Source organism: Rhinoraja longicauda, chromosome 18 (genome assembly GCF_053455715.1).
Source record: "Rhinoraja longicauda isolate Sanriku21f chromosome 18, sRhiLon1.1, whole genome shotgun sequence".
NCBI lineage: Eukaryota > Metazoa > Chordata > Chondrichthyes > Rajiformes > Arhynchobatidae > Rhinoraja > Rhinoraja longicauda.
The window spans coordinates 22,774,183-22,791,039 of NC_135970.1; the positions used below are offsets into that span (position 1 = coordinate 22,774,183).

Here is a 16,857-nt window from a genome sequence, read left to right on the forward strand (position 1 = left end):
GAAAGAAAAATCAATGTAAATGTGCGATATTACTTATCCTTTCTGAATTTATTGCAGCATTGCCGTGTTGCAGCACTAAGTGTAATTAAGTTTGCATTTTAATTTTTCCTCAGGCAAACTATAATAATGCCAAGACTGCAATGAGTTTATCCCACTGTCTATGGGAGCTGATATGCTGCATTCTGTGAAATCTAGAATGTTACAATAATTTTCCTGAAGTGATGTGTTTCATTCTGTGTCTGTTGCCTGAGGATATCATTTATACTTATAACTGATAAGGCCTGTCATTTTGATGATTAAAAAGTTTATGATTAATCTTGGTCCTTTACCAATTGTTCCATTTCCAACTTAGTTCATTTATTTATGGTTAAACAACAGTCTCTATGTGTGGGAACAGTATTTTTTTAATGCTGACCATCAACTCTTCACAAGTATTGAGGGTACAGGAACATTTATAATGAAGGCTATTATTGTACCGGCAATGTTGCATGATCTGCCTTGACATGTATGAGATATTTATTTTGCAATCTTCAGTGGACTTTCACTTTCTCTTTGCGAGAATTGTTGGTCTTGAATTCATAAAAAAGAACATCTTCATATCATATCATATCATCATATCATATATATACAGCCGGAAACAGGCCTTTTCGGCCCACCAAGTCCGTGCCGCCCAGCGATCCCCGTACATTAACACTATCCTACACCCACTAGGGACAATTTTTACATTTACCCAGCCAATTAACCTACATACCTGTACGTCTTTGGCAAACATGAAGCCTGTCAGTTCTAACGTTACCAATACGACTTGGTCATGGATTGAGCACCATGCTTCTTAAGATGGTGAATACAGGGATAGAAGCATCAATGTTTTTTTTGTTTAGAGATGTATTAACTAATAAATAAACCAATTTTCAGCTGATAAATAAACCCAATCATTCCTTGTAGTCATATTAGAATATGAACATTTGTCTTTTTGCTTCTAGTTACCCCAGAAGGCGGTTGTGACAGAAGGGAGCTTCGTTTTACATTTTAAAAGAAAAAAAAACTGGATAGCATATTTTGATTTTGTTAATTAATAACATATAAACACAAAAGGAAAAATAGAAATATACATCATCAAAGTTGTATTGCAGCTTAATCAAAAGATAGATGTCTTCCTTCATAAGATGTAACATGCCCAGGCAAAAAAAATCAAAGCTCATTATTATAAGTCTGAGACAATAGATCTGGTGATCATGGGAGAAATCGGGCAATGAAGAGAATCGCAATGTGGGATAGGATATCAGGTAGTAACGCAGCAATTGGGATACCAGTGAAAAGATGGTCTTGTTGTGGAGAAGGTTGGGGTGGGATGGCAAGATATTGGCGATTGTAGACAAGAGGCCAAGGGGAAGATCAGGGTGGAAGTAGGAAAGAGTTTGTGGACGAGAGACAAATATGGTGTTATCAGTGAGATGACCTTTGGGAACGGGCAGGGAAAATAATCAATGGGTTGAAGGAAAGTAGGAGGTTGTGAGTAATCTGAGGGTCTCTGAGGAAATATAAAAGGACAGTAAGGGTATAGTGTTATTGAGTAAGATAGAGGGAGCTGGGATGAGCATTAAGTTTATTAACATTATATGGGCGGCACAGTGGAGCAGCGGTAGAGTTGCTGCCTCACAGCGCCAGAGACCCGGGTTCGATCCTGTCTACGGGTGCTTGTCTGTATGGAGTTTGTACATTCTCCCCGTGACCTGCTTGGGGTTTCCCCTAGATCTCCGGTTTCCTCCCACACTCAAAAGACAAACAGGTTTGTAAGTTAATTGGCTTGGTAAAATTGTTAATTGTACCTAGTGTGTATAGGATAATGTAAGTGTGCAGGGATCGCTGGTCAGTGCAGACATGATGGGCCGAAGAGCCTGCTTCAACGCTGTATCTCCAAACTAAACAAAACTAAACTAAACTAAACAGACTGGCTAGTAATCTGCCTCAATGAAAAATGAACTATCCTATTTAAATCTTCACTGCCCAAATCCCTAATTCAATATCTATAAGTAATGCAAGGATGTGCATTGCCACTCTAGGTTAGACCTGTTCTTGCGTTCAAGAACCATATTATTCACAGGCTATAATGAAGGCATCGAGGACCTTCAGCTCTGAAATTCCAGAGCATACACAGGTCTTAGGCAGTGATTAATTATATGTGTAATCATCTGCATGCAGATTTTGTCAGTAATATCTGTTCAAGTTGGAAGTAGAATCACGGTGCTTTTGTTAATGCTGAATATTTTCAATTGCTTCTCCGCCTCAGAAATGTGTTTTATTATGCCATATGGATATAGAGTGTTCCATGCCCAGAGCTATATTGCTCGGTGTTCCTGATTTACTGGTCTGTCTGAAACATGTAGCAAATAAATCCCTGAGCGGCTTAAAGTACATATGTATGAATCAAAATGCAAACGGTGGCCAAGAAAATTTGGAGAGAGGCCTTCCAGCAAATATATGTGCTGGTGAAAAAGCCAAACTCTGTTACTGTTATAGGCCCCTGACATCTCCTGCAGTATCCTTGCCAATTTGACGGGAAGTTTATCTTAGTCATTGACGGTCTGTCTGTATAACATGAACTTCAAGGCCTGTATATTATTGCAAGAGAATGAGAGAAAATATTACACAATGGTGGTATTTTTACTTGATGTTCAGAAAATGTATTAAGCTGACAGGGACAAAGACATTGGGGCATCCTTGTCCTACATTTCACAATGAGAGATTTTAACTTATTTAGTTTGAATCTTCAATATTCAAAGCCTCCTGGGTTTGCTCACTTTTAGGCACGGTAGCGCAGCGGTAAAGTTGCTGCTTTACAGCGAATGCAGCGCCGGAGACTCGGGTTCGATCCTGACTACGGGTGCTGTAAGGAGTTTGTACGTTCTCCCCGTGACCTGCGTGGGTTTTCTCCGAGATCTTCGGTTTCCTCCCACACTCCAAAGACGTACAGGTATGTAGGTTAATTGGCTGGGTAAAATGTAAAAATTGTCCCTAAATTGTGTAGGATAGTGTTAATGTACGGGGATCGCTGGGCGGCACGGACTTGGAGGGCCGAAAAGGCCTGTTTCCGGCTGTATATATATGATATGATATGATAAGTGACAGGTGGAGAATTAGGCCATTCGGCCTATTTAGTCTACTCCGCCATTCACCCCATTTAGTCTACTCCGCCATTCACCCCATTTAGTCTACTCCGCCATTCACCCCATTTAGTCTACTCCGCCATTCAATCATGGGTGATCTATCTCTCCCTCCTAACCCCATTCTCCTGCCTTCTCCCCATAACCTCTGACACCTCCTTTTGGAAGCATGCAACATTATACCTTGTAAACTGGTACGGTATACGGAATTATTCATTCTCATGAGAAGGGAATTACATGAGGGGTGGAAAAGAAATGCAAAACTCACGAGAGATTTGATTGCCTTCTTTATTTTGGTTGCATTCTTTGCTCTGAGGTTGATTTTGGAGATTTAATGGTTCACCTTCAAATTTAAAACCTGCAGCTGTCCACCTCCCCTGTGCAGGAGGGATGACATTAAAGACAGGTTAATATTGAGACATGACAGGAGGAGCGTGGACAGCTGAAATCCAAGGTGTTACGATATTCTCCTTACATCTCTCCCAACTTTATTCCCACCATTAATGGTTGGAGGCGACTATACATATAATCAATGGCTAGACAGTTTATTAAGAAACAATGTCGCTCTTGGGGTAGTGGGAGATGGCTTTGTGCTTGGCACCAGATGCTTTGTGAAGTTGGATGAATAGCTGGTGAATCACCTGTGTGAAATGATAAATGATTAAACCTGGCAGTTGCAGCGATAGAGACAAAGGGAATGTTTAAGTCCCAGACCTGGCAGGAGGTATAACTATATTTGGCAATTCACGTACACAGTCAGGTACAGATACACTGTAATAATGGGCATACATTATTCACTTTCATGTGAGGGCCATATGTGTGTGCTTACAAGCCGTTGCTTCTATCTCCCACGGTTCATACCCTGAAAGTTACTTATAATCAGTCTTGCTGCTTTCCTCCATGTTGCTTTGGACAATTACTGCTGAGAATCACACACAAAGAATTGTACCGTGGGTAGCAGAGGTGTGGTAAAACAGAATACGTTGAATACCTTGCAGCAAGAACTTAGCAGGAAGGAACTTTCCAAAGATGATATTCTACAAACCATTTCACCAGGTAATACCTTTATTGTGCAAGTGTTTATTTCCCATTATCATTAAAGTAACTTTCTATGTCATTAGGGTGGAGCTTCATGGACATCGGGCTTACTCAGTGTGTATCAATGCAATTATTTTCCAACACATTAAAAGCTAAACTGAAAGATTAATTCTCCTGGTAGGAATATATGACCTCTGCCTAGTTCACATCTGCATGGAGCCAGCTGGGGATTTTGAAACAGCTGTGTTATCAGAGATAAATGAAGCACATCAACAAAGAATAAGGAATAAATCTATTACTCAATGAACAAATCCAGGCATCATTAGTCAACCCGCCATTTATTGTCCATGCTCAGTTGGACCTTAGAAGATAGCAGGGAGCAGGGAGCTACCTTCTTAACTTGCTGCAGTCTTTCTGGCTAATTACTCCCACAATGTTGCTGAGTGAGGACTGCTGGGAGTTAGATCCAGCCTCAATGATTTCCAAGTCAGGATGATACGTAATTTGGAGGGAAACCTGTAGGCAGTTATTTCCATAATGCCCACTGCCCTTGTTATTCTGGGTGGGTTAAGGTTTATCTTTGGTACATTATTGTCACGGAAATGGAGGTACAGTGAAAAACTTGTTGCATGTCATCCAAACAGCAGATATACTGTACAGAAATGCAATCGTCAAACACAAATACAATAAGTGGTGAAAAGGTGAGATACACAGTGTGGAATGTAATTCTCAGCGCTGCAGTGCACCAGTTCCATAGATTGATGTTAAAGGTTGTAGGTTTTGGAGGTGGCCAGAAATAATTTAAGTTCAAAGAAGCCATTTTACGTCTGAGAGGCTCAGAGGTTTTCAGTGAAGGGAGATTTGTTTATAATTTGTGTGAATGTGTTCACCACTTGGTTTTTGTGTGCAGGTAGATAGAGTGTCATGGAATATGGAAACAGGCCCTTCGGCCCAACTCCCCCGCACCGGCCAACATGTCACAGCTACACTAGTCCCACTAAATTGTACATCTTTGTATTGAGATTTCCTCTAATATATTCATTTTGATTGCTTGCTTGTCCCTGCAGATCAGTAACAAGAGTCGGCCAATATTTTAATTTGATATATATTGCATCAAATATGAAGTATATTAAAACCTCCACATCCAGTTTGTTTTTTTTGTTAAAGGAAATGGATTGTGATGAGGTTGGAGAGTGAAGTAGATTCATTTTGGCACAGGCATCCAAGTGTAATTGGTAAATGGGATTTATGGACTTACACCTGTATGAAATTCTTTTGAAAATAAGCTGTTGGTAAAGTTAGGCTTCCCCCACAGAGTATTACATGCATGCATGCAGGAAAAAAAGAAGACAAAAGCTACTATCCAAAATAGGTAAATAATTTATGGTACAATCCGAGAAGACATAACAGTCGCCTGCAGAGAATAACCAGGTTATACTATCTGTGAGGCTGTGCCAACCAGGAAGAGTTTGAATTTATGTGCAGGAAGGAACTGCAGATTCTGATTTACGCCAAAGATAGACACAAAATGCCGGAGTAACTCAGCGGGTCAGTCTGCATCTCTGGAGAGAAGGAATGGGTGGCGTTTTGGGTCGAGACCCTTCTTCAGACTGAGAGTCAGGGGAGAGTGAGTCTAGAGATGTGGAGGGGCAGGGTTTGAAAACGACAAATCAGACCAGTCGATGATCAGGAAATGTAGAATGGTTCATTGTTAGCTGAGGGGAAGGTGACAAGGAGGCATACAATCATTAAAATCAATCAGAAGGATTGACTAGTGAAACTAGTCAGAGAACTAGGATGGGAAAGATTCCACCCCTCTCACCCTAGGGAGAATGCAAGGGTTACTTGATGTTAGCGAAATCATTATTCATACCGCTGGGTTGTAAGCTGCCTAAGCAAAATATGAGGTGCTGTTCCTCCAATTTGCATTGGGCCTATCACCTTTGACTTCCCATAATATCCCATAATTTCCATTAAGATTAGAAACATCTATACTCAGCTCCACAGTCAAAAAAAGATTTCAAACTTTATAAAGGATAGGCCCACAGGCCTCCCTGAACTTTACTGCTCATTATTTTCGATTAACTGTCATTCTTGTTACCCTAGTTAACAGCTCCCTCCTGAACTGCCATTTTCTCTCTAAATGGAAGTAGATTTGGATTAAAAGTACCTTATGATGCACTTTCCATGATTTTATTGTAACCATTTGAGTCTTAGAACATAAAAGTGTGAGGTGCTGCATTTTGGTAGGACAAATCAAAATAGGACGTACAGGGTAAATGGTAGGGAATTGAGGAATGCAGTGGAACAGAGGGATCTGGGAATAACTGTGCATTGTTCCCTGAAGGTGGAATCTCATGTGGATAGGGTGGTGAAGAAGGCGTTTGGTATGCTTGCCTTTATAAATCAGAGCATCGAGTATAGAAGTTGGGATGTAATGTTGAAATTGTACAGGGCATTGGTGAGGCCGAATCTGGAGTATGGTGTGCAGTTCTGGTCGCCAAATTATAGGAAGGATGTCGACAAAATGGAGAGGGTACAGAGGAGATTTACTAGAATGTTGCCTGGGTTTCAGCACTTAGGCTACAGAGAGAGGTTGAATAGGTTGGGTCTTTATTCTTTGGAGCGTAGAAGGTTGAGGGGGGACTTGATAGAGGTTTTTAAAATTTTGAGAGGGACGGACAGAGTTGACGTGGGTAGGCTTTTCCCTTTGAGAGTGGGGAAGATTCCAACAAGGGGACATAGCTTCAGAATTGAGGGACAAAGGTTTAGGGGTAACATGAGGGGGAACTTCTTTACTCAGAGGGTTGTGGCTGTATGGAATGGGCTTCCGGTGGAAGTGGTGGAGGCTGGCTCGATTTTATTATTTAAGAGTAAATTGGATAGGTATATGGATAGGAGGGGATTGGAGGGTTATGGTCTGAGTGCAGGTAGATGAGACTAGGTCAGGGAGAATGGTCGGCGTGGACTGGTAGGGCCGGACAGGCCTGTTTCCATGCTGTAGTTGTTATATATGTTATAAAATACTGGATATTTTCACACCCACAGTGCATCTTTGCAGTTCTGCCTCAGTTCACAAATCAACACACTGCCCTGTGATCATGTATCCAGTGATGGGGTAATAATATTCTTAGATTTATGGACAATATTCAGTTTATCTTATTTGCCATTTTGTTTAATCCCAAAAATGAAAAATAATGTTTATTAGTTTGGAATGTAATTAGTTTGGAAAGTAAATTGTAAAGAAAGGCAGTTAATCCATCTTGCACTCATTTTATTTGTTGTTCATTGCTGAAATATTATCTTCCTGCACACCATCACCAACCACACTCCCACCTCCCCCCCCCCCCCCCCCCCCCCCCCCCCCCCCCCACCTTCACCCCCCCCCCCCCCCCACCACCTCAGAGTCACCCTGAGCAAGGTGCGTCATAACAGTTTTGTAACTTTCCCTCAACCTTGCAGCTGAAAATGAATAAGAAGGAACTGCAGGTTCAACCTAATTGAAAATTAATATTGATGACAGAATGATGGAAGTACTCGTTTCCGTCCAACTTGTTAACTACGTATCTCTCTGCTTTTATAGACTAGGTCCTGATTTGCTTTGATGAAATTAATTCCTTTAATTGTTAATTTGTGAATTTGTACTTGCATTGATTCCATAAGTGGAGAACATTCCAGCACAAAGGGCAGACAATGGTAGGAGATGCATACTCCGCTCAGTCCGCCTAGACCTACATGATCTCTCAATTGTTAAACACTTTAACTCCCTCTCCCATTCCCACACTGACTTTTCTGTCCTGGGCCTCTTCCACTGTCAGAGTGAGGCCCAATGCAAATTGGAGGAACAGCACCTCATATTTTGCTTGGGAACATTGACTCCTCTAACTTCAAGTATTCTTTGGTTTCCCTCTCTCTTCATCCCTCATGTATCTTTGTTCTCCAACTGTCCTTCTGATTACATTTTACTTTGTATGTCTCATTGTCATCTTCCCCAGTCAACAATAATCTATTCGACATTTTCCTTGAGCTTTGTCCTCTTTGATCTCTTGTTTTCACACCTTACCCTTCCATATCTCTGTCTCCCTCTCCCATGACTCTCAGTCTGAAGAAGGGTCTCGACCCGAAGGAACGTCACCTATTCCTTCCATCCAGAGATGCTGCCTGTCCCGCTGAGTTACTCCAGCATTTTGTGTCTATCTGCATGTCTCCTGTTGGCTGTGCTGCAGTGGTAATAATCTGCCTTACTTCTGGAACTGAGCATGCCAGAAAAAACATCTAAGCAAATGACAATGTCCTGTTAGCAAGTGACTTGACAGATTGTAATTAGGTACTGTGCAATTACAACAAAGAATCGGTCTTCAATCTGTGTATCCATTGTGACCTTGACAACATGTCACATACATGAAGGAAATTTAATGAAATGACAGAAAGTTATGCATGAAGCTTTTGAATTTTAGCCAGCCCTGACTTTGCGAATGACTGTCATAAAATCTTAAATATTATAGCCAGAGACTTGCACTGATATTTTGATGTTTCCAGTCTAATGGCCACAGGAAATTCAAAAGAATGAAGGCATGGTAATGTTTACTTGACTAACCAACGGAATTGATATGACACAAGCATTTGCTTAGGTGTAATGAGATATGTGATGGATTTATTTAATGGCAATGGGGTGGAACGGTTGCACAGCGGTAAAGTTGCTGCCTTGCAGCACCAGAGACCAGGGTTCGATCCTGCCTACGGGCACTGTCTGTATGTAATTTGTGTACGTTCTCCCTTTGACCGCGTGGGTTTTCTCTGGGTGCTCAGGTTTCCTCCCACACTCCAAAGCCATACAGGTTTGTAGGTTAATTGGTTCCGTTAAAATTGTAAAATTGTCCCGAGTGTGTATATCAGTGTACGATGTGATCGCTGGTCGGTGCGGACTCGGTGGGAGAATGGTCTAAATGATGACCCTCTCTTCTTGCAACATTCTAGTCACTGACCTGCTGTTACAAAAATACTCCACCAATCGAACAAGATTAGGACTTCGGAGGTGACGGATTTGTGAGCTATCATAATACTCTGCTGTTTTAATTCGCTATTTTTTAAACGATATTACAATTAAAATAAGCTGGTGGATTGAAACAGTGCAGGAGAGTCGGAAATCCGAACGTGGAAGTTTCAAAGGGAATTCTGTCAACAGAACTAGATGAGAGGGAGCGGGGGACCCTGAATCAGGACCCCATCGAGTGAGTGGGGAACATGACAACTGATGGCTTGGTGAGTGAGATGAGAGCTGGGGAAATGGGGCCCCAGCAAGTGATTGGGGAGCAAAGGAACTGATGAGCAGTAAAGAGCACGGGAACTGGTACCTCAGCAAGCAGTCTGGTTATGCCGCAACCCAAACCTTAACCATTCTTTGGGAACATGGATACCAAAGACCCACACAGTAGAAAGGAAGTGCAGGAACCATGGCCCCAGTGAGTGGAAATGGCAACCCCTTGAGATATCCAGCTGGTCAGGTAATGGATTATCAGAGTTTTACTGCCTAACATCACCATGCAGTGATCGGACTCCAGAAAGGTAGATGCAGAAGTTCCAACTTCCAAGCAGCCCATTTAAATGAAAATCATTGCAATGTTTCTCTTTGCCTGCAGTTGTGTTTAATTTAATTTTAGTATTTTATTTTCTGGCATCATTTTTTTTCCCAGCTTCCTCGATGTATGCATTCTGCAGGTGAGGACCAGTATAAAACATGTGATGCTGCTGTTGTTGATTTCCTACGGGAAAATTCATTGAGGCATTTTTGTATGCTGGTACAGAAATAAACTGGAAATTCATCCAACTAAAATAACTGGAGGAGAAGCACAAACAAGAGGTAGCATTGCATTTCCTTCAGGCACAACCTATTGCTGATGATAAAAAGAAATTTACTGACTGATATATTTGTCTCAGGCTTTTATTCATCGGCCAGACGGCCTTTATCATTTCTGAACATGTATCTTCACCACATCCAAGTATTCGGATGCTTTACCAATTAAGGATCAGTCAATGCAGTGTTTCAGATTCATGTTGAAACCTATCAACTGTGTAAAGGTCAAACTACTCTCAAACGTAAGAAATGCAGCTGTTGACCCATTTCAACTTCATGAGACTAAATTTAAGAATCTGCTCAAAGATATTCTCCGCATAGCCCGCAGATAGTTGTGGTGACACCCTCATTGAATCATGGGAGAGATTTAAGGATCACGTAGCACTGTGATATTTTCAGATTCTATGCACCCATTGGGATTTCACATATAGGGGGTTACCTTAAACTTTCTGCAGTTTATTTGCCAAAACACTAGCAGCTAGTTGTCTCACCTTCAGTCAGGTGTGAACTGCTCCACACAGATTTGACTGTAAATGCACTACCGTCTGCACTTTTGCAAAGATCGTAATGGTATTACAAGAATCTGACAAGATATTTATTGATTTGAATAACTCGCTGGTTGATAGTCTGGTTTTGATTGAAGTACTGATATTTGATGTTTCCAGTTTAATGACCATAGGAAAAATAAAGAATGAAGGACATGGTAATGTTTACTTGACTAACCAACGGAATTGATATGACACAAGCATTTGCTTAGGTGTAATGAGATACGTGATGGATTTATTTAATGGCAATGGGGCGGAACGGTTGCACAGCGGTAGAGTTGCTGCCTTACCGACAGTGCCCTCCATAACGTTTGGGACAAAGACCAATCATTTATTTATTTGCCTCTTTACTCCACAATTTGAGATTTGTTATAGAAAAAAATCACATGTGGTTGAAGTGCACATTATCAGATTTTAATAAAGGCCGTTTTTATACATTTTGGTTTCATCATGTAGAAATTACAGCAGTGTTTATACATAGTCTCCCCATTTCAGGGCACCAAAATGTTTGGGACACAGCAATGTCATGTAAATGAAAGTAGTCATGTTTAGTATTTTGTTGCATTTCCTTTGCATGCAATGACTGCTTGAAGTCTGCGATTCATAGACATCACCAGTTGCTGGGTGTCTTCTTTGGTGATGCTCTGCCAGGCCTGTATTGCAGCCATCTTTAGCTTATGCTTGTTTTGGGGGCTAGTCCCCTTCAGTTTTCTCTTCAGCATATAAAAGGGATGCTCAATTGGGTTCAGATCGGGTGATTGACTTGGCCACTCAAGAATTGCCCATTTTTTAACTTTGAAAAACTCCTTTGTTGCTTTAGCAGTATGTTTGGGATCATTGTCTTGCTGTAGAATGAACTTCCGGCCAATTAGTTTTGAGGCATTTGTTTGAACTTGGCCACTCAAGAATTGACCAATTTTTAACTTTGAAAAACTCCTTTGTTGCTTTAGCAGTACGTTTGGGATCATTGTCTTGCTGTAGAATGAACTTCCGGCCAATTAGTTTTGAGGCATTTGTTTGAACTTGAGCCGATAGGATATGTCTAAACACTTCAAAATTCATTATGTTACTACCATCAGCAGTTGTAACATCAATGAAGATAAGTGAGTCAGTTCCTTTAGCAGCCATACATGCCCAGGCCATAACACCCCCACCACCGTGTTTCACAGATGAGGTGATATACTTTAGATCTTGGGCAGTTCCTTCTCTCCTCCATACTTTGCTCTTGCCATCACTCTGATATAAGTTAATCTTCATCTTATCTGTCCACAAGACCTTTTTCCAGAACTGTGGTTGCTCTTTTAAGTGCTTCTTGGCAAACTGTAACCTGGCCATCCTATTTTTGCGGCTAACCAGTGATTTGCATCTTACAGCGTAGCCTCTGTATTTCTGTTCATGAAGTCTTTGGTGAATAGCGGTCATTGACAAATCCACACCTGACTCCTGAAGAGTGTTTCTGATCTGTCGGACAGGTGTTTGGGGATTTTTCTTTATTATAGAGCGAATTCTGTCATCAGCTGTGGAGATCTTCTTTGGCCTGCCAGTCCCTTTGCGATTAGTAAGCTCACCAGTGCTCTCTTTCTTCTTAATGATGTTCCAAACAGTTGATTTTGGTAAGCCCAAGGTTTGGCTGACGTCTCTAACAGTTTTATTCTTGTTTCTCAGTCTCATAACGGCTTCTTTGGCCTCATTGGGCCAACTTTGGTCCTCATGTTGATAAACAGCAATAAAAGTTTCCAAAGATGATGGAAAGACTGGAGGAAAGACTAGGTGCTGAGAGCTCTCTTTTGTGTGCATTGAGGCAATTAAACACACCTGAGCAATTACAAACACCCGTAAAGCCATGTGTCCCAAACATTATGGTGCCCTGAAATGGGGGGGACTATGTATAAACACAGCTGTAATTTCTACATGGTGAAACCAAAATGTATAAAAATACCCTTTAATAAAATCTGACAATGTGCACTTTAACCACATGTGATTTTTTCTATTACAAATCTCAAATTCTGGAGTACAGAGGCAAATAAATAAATGATGGGTCTTTGTCCCAAACATTATGGAGGCCACTGTAGTTGTTTGTTCAAGCAAATGGTCCCATTAATGAATGAGTTTGATATTTAAATGGAATTTTACGCTCACAAATCAATGCTGACCAATTCCAGCTCCTAATATGCAAGGTATAAATATACACATCAAAAAAGATCCCTCCTCTGTATTTGCTGAATTGCACAATAAAATTACATTGCAGCTTGACATCCAGTCACTGTTGTTCAGATGATGGTAAAAATCTGATGTAAGTTGGCATAACTGCCTCAGCAGTTGGTCTGTGCTGTATATTGTGTTGACAGTCTGTGACCTAACTTGAATATACCATATAATTTGACATTGCTTGTCTTCAGCTTACTGCTGTCTTCTTAAGAAACAGGATAGCTTCCATGTGCAAACTCATGGTCTCAAACAATGCCTTGTAATAATTGTACACTTTCCACAGCTTATGCTTGTTTTGGGGGCTAGTCCCCTTCAGTTTTCTCTTCAGCATATAAAAGGGATGCTCAATTGGGTTCAGATCGGGTGATTGACTTGGCCACTCAAGAATTGCCCATTTTTTTACTTTGAAAAACTCCTTTGTTGCTTTAGCAGTATGTTTGGGATCATTGTCTTGCTGTAGAATGAACTTCCGGCCAATTAGTTTTGAGGCATTTGTTTGAACTTGGCCACTCAAGAATTGACCAATTTTTAACTTTGAAAAACTCCTTTGTTGCTTTAGCAGTACGTTTGGGATCATTGTCTTGCTGTAGAATGAACTTCCGGCCAATTAGTTTTGAGGCATTTGTTTGAACTTGAGCCGATAGGATATGTCTAAACACTTCAAAATTCATTATGTTACTACCATCAGCAGTTGTAACATCAATGAAGATAAGTGAGTCAGTTCCTTTAGCAGCCATACATGCCCAGGCCATAACACCCCCACCACCGTGTTTCACAGATGAGGTGATATACTTTAGATCTTGGGCAGTTCCTTCTCTCCTCCATACTTTGCTCTTGCCATCACTCTGATATAAGTTAATCTTCATCTTATCTGTCCACAAGACCTTTTTCCAGAACTGTGGTTGCTCTTTTAAGTGCTTCTTGGCAAACTGTAACCTGGCCATCCTATTTTTGCGGCTAACCAGTGATTTGCATCTTACAGCGTAGCCTCTGTATTTCTGTTCATGAAGTCTTTGGTGAATAGCGGTCATTGACAAATCCACACCTGACTCCTGAAGAGTGTTTCTGATCTGTCGGACAGGTGTTTGGGGATTTTTCTTTATTATAGAGCGAATTCTGTCATCAGCTGTGGAGATCTTCTTTGGCCTGCCAGTCCCTTTGCGATTAGTAAGCTCACCAGTGCTCTCTTTCTTCTTAATGATGTTCCAAACAGTTGATTTTGGTAAGCCCAAGGTTTGGCTGATGTCTCTAACAGTTTTATTCTTGTTTCTCAGTCTCATAACGGCTTCTTTGGCCTCATTGGGCCAACTTTGGTCCTCATGTTGATAAACAGCAATAAAAGTTTCCAAAGATGATGGAAAGACTGGAGGAAAGACTAGGTGCTGAGAGCTCTCTTTTGTGTGCATTGAGGCAATTAAACACACCTGAGCAATTACAAACACCCGTAAAGCCATGTGTCCCAAACATTATGGTGCCCTGAAATGGGGGGGACTATGTATAAACACAGCTGTAATTTCTACATGGTGAAACCAAAATGTATAAAAATACCCTTTAATAAAATCTGACAATGTGCACTTTAACCACATGTGATTTTTTTCTATTACAAATCTCAAATTCTGGCGTACAGAGGCAAATAAATAAATGATGGGTCTTTGTCCCAAACATTATGGAGGCCACTGTAGTTGTTTGTTCAAGCAAATGGTCCCATTAATGAATGAGTTTGATATTTAAATGGAATTTTACGCTCACAAATCAATGCTGACCAATTCCAGCTCCTAATATGCAAGGTATAAATATACACATCAAAAAAGATCCCTCCTCTGTATTTGCTGAATTGCACAATAAAATTACATTGCAGCTTGACATCCAGTCACTGTTGTTCAGATGATGGTAAAAATCTGATGTAAGTTGGCATAACTGCCTCAGCAGTTGGTCTGTGCTGTATATTGTGTTGACAGTCTGTGACCTAACTTGAATATACCATATAATTTGACATTGCTTGTCTTCAGCTTACTGCTGTCTTCTTAAGAAACAGGACAGCTTCCATGTGCAAACTCATGGTCTCAAACAATGCCTTGTAATAATTGTACACTTTCCACAGCTTATGCTTGTTTTGGGGGCTAGTCCCCTTCAGTTTTCTCTTCAGCATATAAAAGGGATGCTCAATTGGGTTCAGATCGGGTGATTGACTTGGCCACTCAAGAATTGCCCATTTTTTTACTTTGAAAAACTCCTTTGTTGCTTTAGCAGTATGTTTGGGATCATTGTCTTGCTGTAGAATGAACTTCCGGCCAATTAGTTTTGAGGCATTTGTTTGAACTTGAGCCGATAGGATATGTCTAAACACTTCAAAATTCATTATGTTACTACCATCAGCAGTTGTAACATCAATGAAGATAAGTGAGCCAGTTCCTTTAGCAGCCATACATGCCCAGGCCATAACACCCCCACCACCATGTTTCACAGATGAGGTGGTATTCTTTAGATCTTGGGCAGTTCCTTCTCTCCTCCATGCTTTGCTTAAAGCGGCACAGAGGCACAGCGGTAAAGTTGCTGCCTTACAGCGCTTGAGGACCGGGTTTGATCCCGACTACGGGTGCCATCTGTACAGAGTTTGTCTGTTCTCCTGGTGGCTGCATGGATTTTCTCTGGGTTCTCCAGTTTTCTCCCATATCCCACATACATACATGTTTATAGGTTATTTGGCTTTGGTAAAATTGTAAAATTGTTCCAAGCATGTAGGACAGTGCTAGTGCGTGGGGTGATTGCTGGTCACCCCAGACTCACTGGGCCTGTTTCCATGCTATATGTCTAAAGTCATCTACGCAACATATTAAGTTAATATTAAGTGCATGCATGGATGTACAAGTATCTATTCTTTTATGCAGGTCATCATCAGTTTCTATCGTGAAAAGCTGAGTAACCATGACAGAACTTTGTAAAGATCACATGTTATATCCCACCACTCAATATATCCCACTCTTTACCTTGACTCTCAGTTGGCAAGACATCACAAGCTTATCATTAATTACAAATGTTGTAATAGATGATAAAACACTGATGTGTAGAATTATCAAACACCAGGTAGGGACATTTGTAAAATAACAACCAAAGATACTCCTCTCGCAATTTTGAGAAATCTTCAGCAAGATTTTTTTAGCTAAAACTCCACTCTTCAAAATTCCTTGCTGACTTGGAGCTGTCCATGTGAATGGTTCCTTCATCACAATGATAGATTGCATTAATTTCACAACAATGAATGGGGTTTAACATGTTTGCATTTGCTTCTTCATGCCCTCCTACTCTTAATCATTGCCCCACTAATTTCAATGTTACAATCCATGGGCGTAATTTCCAAACCTTTCTAAATTTCTATCCCTTTTGCGCTGCAATTTGCAATCCCCAGGCAAATATAGTGTGATTCCAGGTTGCCTTTAGATGCCAAAAATTGAAAGGTGCAGATTATTTCAGAAACTGCAACATACCCCAAACTACAGGCACGCTTACATCTTGACATGAATTATTTTTGCTCAGTTACAAAGAATGACATGAATAACATCATAAAATCATAAGACTCGTCGTCTACTCCGTCATTCAATCATGGCTGATCTATCTCTCCCTCCTAACCCCATTCCCCTGCCTTTTCCCCATAACATCTGACATCTGAACTAATCAAGAATCTATCTATCTCAGCCTTAAAAAAATCCATTGACTTGGTCTCCACAGCCCTCTGTGGCAAATAATTCCACAGATTCACCACTCTCTGACTAAATACATTTCTGCCCCCTGTGTTCAACACCAGCCACGCTTAAGCACATCCTCACTGGGTGTAGAGTAAGCCTCTCCCAAGGACGGTACACCTGGAGACATAATCAAGTGCTCAAATGCCTGGCAGCGACTCTGGAAAGCAGGAGAACAACCAACTATGCCCTGCCGCCCAGAACAACCAACCCAGTTATGCCAATTGCCTTTGTTCGGGAGGGGGTACAAAAGCAACGGAAAATTCCACCAATGACAAGGTTTGGACAGCTGGAGGCAGCCCGGGACT

The 16,857-nt window shown here is 41.0% G+C and overlaps 1 protein-coding gene across 9 annotated transcripts in view; it reads left to right on the plus strand.

The window, feature by feature from the left end:
* Positions 1-16,857, plus strand: part of LOC144602325 (leucine-rich repeat-containing protein 4C-like) — a 723,850-nt gene that overhangs the window by 478,367 nt on the left and 228,626 nt on the right. The window contains exon 9 of one of the 9 annotated variants that reach the window (XM_078415291.1): positions 4,106-4,220. The exons of the other annotated variants lie outside the window; for them this stretch is intronic. The gene's annotated coding sequence lies outside the window, so the exon portion shown is untranslated. The remainder of the gene's footprint in view (positions 1-4,105; positions 4,221-16,857) is intronic. 9 annotated transcript variants of the gene reach the window in all.